We start from the raw sequence: 4,197 nt of genomic DNA on the forward strand, positions 1-4,197 counted from the left end.
ACGGCTAAAAGGGCGAGCATGTTTGGTGTGACGGGGATTCGAACCCGCGACCCTCAGATTGCGAGTCGAGTGCCGTAACCACCTGGCCATGCCGGCCGTAGGCCATACTAAGATCAACTACCGTGTTAAAAATAACTAGTATGTGGTCATTACATCTGCTTGGTAAATAAAGTAATTGTACACTTAAATTATTTTTTACATTAATTATTTTGCCTATTATCAGGCTCTTACGTTACATATTCTTAACAAAGTTTTCTTATTTTTCGCTAGGGCCTGGCATGGCCACGTGGGTCGCGAGTTCGAATACTCTCACCGAACAAACTCGTCCTTTCAGGCGTGGGGGCATTAAAATGAAACAGTCAATCCCACTTTTCGTTGATAAAAGAGTAGCCCAAGATATGACGGTGGGTGATGTTGACTATCACTTCTGAATTCGGGATGATTAGCACAAATAGCTTTCGAGTACCTTTGCGTGAAACTAAACAAACAAACGTTTTTCGTTTTTCTTATTGTGATTGTCCTCAAGAGCATTAAACATACATATTGAGATTAATGTAATCAATAGGTTGTTTCTGCTTTAAAATACAAGGTTTTAGGTCATCTTTTCTCAGAAGTCACCAGACAACGTTAATAAAAAACGTCAGATAACTGCGTTAGTTTGACTTTCTGAGTTTGACAGTCAATGAATGCAAATTATGTGTTTTAACTCGCATGTTTTAAACATCAGATAAATTACCTTGTCGAGAGGAGGTTTTTATTACTAGCATTAATATCTTTATTGCAACGGTACTTCTTTAAGTACAGTATTTATTGAACAATACAACGGATTTCTATTTGCAGACATCGAAATCTGTACGTTCACTTGTCTTAGGCCTAACATTAGTTAAGCCTCCATTAAATACAGCCTATATTCGGTAAAGAGCAAAATTAACATGTAACCTTTGTACGTTTTGTATTTTACTTTAGTTTAGTTAGTGCTAAACTTTACTCTACTTAATACTGTCAATAGATAAAGTTATACTATTATTCTACGAATTAACGTTAGACCTATTTAGAAACTTTGATAAGCTGATAATATATTGTTGTACAAAATGTCTACTAAAGTGTATTTACATCCGCCTTTTGTTTACATCCGCATTTAGATAGTAAGTTGCTTGCGCATTTTCAGTACAGACAAAACTGAGTATTATTATAATGGTTTTACATTATTCCTACTTAGTAAAGTGTGTTTATATCGCGTGAAACTCGTATTTAAGTGACAAAATGTAAGAACAATTTTATACAAACAAACTTTAAAGTAAATTTTTCATTGTATTTAATGTATTATTGATCGAGATAATGTAAAGTATTTACTTTTTACTTTCTTATTCTTCAATGAATTTGATGTATTCTCTGATTTGTGAAAATTTTCTTAATAAAAACAATAGATGGACATCTCGAGACAGAAAATAACGCAAGCTTTTAAAAAATAAGAAATTGAATGATATATGCAAATTTGCAAAGAAATTCAGAACACGCATTGATATTGACTTTTAACGATATGATACATATGTTTGACATTTCGTGGTAGTATTGAATTACATATCACGAAATGTAATCTAATCTTTGAGTTTATATTTCCCTTAGAAAGAAGTTTAAAGATTTATTAACATTTCAGTGGATGCGTCTTGATCAGATAAGATAAGGTCCAGCATCGCCAGATGGTTAGAGCGCGCAATCTGAGGGTCGCGGGTTCGAATCCCCGTCCCACCAAACATGCTCGCCCTTTCAGACATGGAGGAGTTATAATATGACAGTCAATCCTACTATTCGTTGGTAAAAGAGTAGCCCAAGAGTTGGCGGTGATGACTAGCTGCCTTCCCTCTAGTCTTTCACTGCTAAATTAGGGACGGCTAGCGCAGATAGCTCTCGTGTAGCTTTGCGCGAAATTCAAAACAAACCAAACGAGATAAGATAAAGATCAGGATTACGTGGAACACAGACACCGTTCCAATGTAAAAAAGGGAAAAGTATTTGTTGCAGCTGACTTTCTCTAAGAATTAATACACAAAACGTGCTAGATCCTAAGAAGACATAACTTTTAAGATCTAGGGAAGTGATATAATTCGCAAGATCCACATAGGATGCATAACTTGTAAAATCGGAAAAGATAACTCACAAGTTCCAGAGAAGATGCATATTTTGTAAGATCCAAAAAGTTATGCATAACGTGCAAAAGACATAACTATAGTGGTTAAAGTGAATGCGAGCCCAGAAGGCTCAGTCTTCAGCTAAGAAAATTATTAAGGAGAGCATCCCTAGTTATTTGAAACAAGGGGTCAAGGAGTGCTGAAACGTGAAACAATATTGTTGAATAATTGAAACTTTTTACCTCGTCACATAAAAACAACATCTGTTGACAAAACTCATGGTGACTTTTTTCTCTATATATAATATACAGTATATACGTAATGAAATATTGTACTAAATAGTTGACCTTTTACAGCTTTCTAAGATGAATGACTTAATAGGTTAAGCACTTCTATCCTTCCAACTCCAGATTTCCACTTTAACCACTGCATAACTCGCAAGATTCAGACAAGATGCATAACTTTTAAAATATAGATGTTACATACGTCAGGTTCTGAGGTAATATATAACTTATCCAGACAATGTAGCAACTAGAAATAACATATCAATTACTAAATTAACTGATAGGAAAAATGGAATGAAATTAGCTTAGTAGATAATCCGAAACATGGAACAAATATATTCCGGGAATATTTTATAACAGTAGGGAACGAGATGGCACAAAAAATAGGTAAGAGGGTAGAGATGGATGAGGAGGGGCTGGAGGGGATTATAGATAGCCTGGTACTGGAGGGATGTACAGTAACAAACAGAGATGTACAGTGGACCATAAATGAACAGAGGGGGAGTTCAGGTCTAGGAAACGACGGCATTACTCTCAGAATGCTTCAAGATAACATCGAGAGTATAATTAAACCCATAAAACATATAGTGAGCTTAAGTATAAATAATGGTGTATTCCTTGATATATTTAAAACGTCTATTATTACCCCAATATACAAAAGTGGAAATCAAAAACTACTGTCCAACTATAGGCCAATTTCAATATTGTCAAATCTTCCTAAAGTATTTGAGAAAATTGTTTTAAAGAATTATTAGAATTCTTGGAAAATAATAGAAAATTATCAGGTAATCAATATGGATTTCGGAAGGGTATGGGTACTCAAGATGCGATATCTACATATATTACTGACCAGCTAGATAAGGGCAGGAAGCCGGCGGCTGTGTTCATTGACCTGGCCAAAGCCTTCTTAGTTAAGTTGTACAATATAGGAGTTAGCGGAGTTGTGTTAGATTGCTCCCCTACCGGACTTACAACGCTAGAAACCGGTTTTCGATACCCGTGGTTAGCAGAACACAGATAGCCCATTGTGTATCTTTGCGCTTAATTATAGGCAGATTTTGTTAAACAAGACCGATGTCTGTAGGTTTACTTTCTTCTTAGAATTCTTCTCAAGAAGTCGATAAGCCGTCTTAACGTTGTTAGAACAACGGGTAAAAGTTGTAAATAGTGATGAGTTGGCCGACGCGTTTCGAATGCGTTCTGCATCCATTATCAAGGCTGAATGTTGTGTGAATTGTGATTACTGTTGGTGGATATTTATAGGTATGGGTAAGCAGGTGGTGGTATCTAGCTCGTGGAAGGCGTTAATTGGTAGAGTGTTGTATTGTGGCTTGGGGTTTCTCGCCAAGAAGTAGCAGTGTGCATGCTGTTCCTGTCGATTGTTTGTTGATTATGGGAGATTGCTGTAGGATTTTTATTGCTTCGTGTATTTGAAGAGTTGTGAAGTCGTTAAATCGGCGGTTTACTTTGGTGTTTTGTACTAGGTCCTGACGTGTGAGTTTTTGGTTGTGGATGCGGACACAATGTTCTTTGATGGCTCCATTTTGTAGGTGCATTGTTAGGCGTCTTGACAGGGTTGTGGTAGTCATTCCGATGTAGGAGGCGTTTGCCAGGAGCTCGCAGTCTCCTTTATTACACTTGTACTCGTAAATGACGTTCACTTGCTGTAGATCTGTTGTCTTTTTAGCAGGGCTGTTTTTCACGATAAGTCTACTATAAAAACCAATTCACCACTGCATACAAGACAGACGAACGGATTCTAAAGGATATCGTTTACAAAAATA

Source organism: Limulus polyphemus, unplaced genomic scaffold (genome assembly GCF_000517525.1).
Source record: "Limulus polyphemus unplaced genomic scaffold, Limulus_polyphemus-2.1.2 Scaffold37, whole genome shotgun sequence".
NCBI lineage: Eukaryota > Metazoa > Arthropoda > Merostomata > Xiphosura > Limulidae > Limulus > Limulus polyphemus.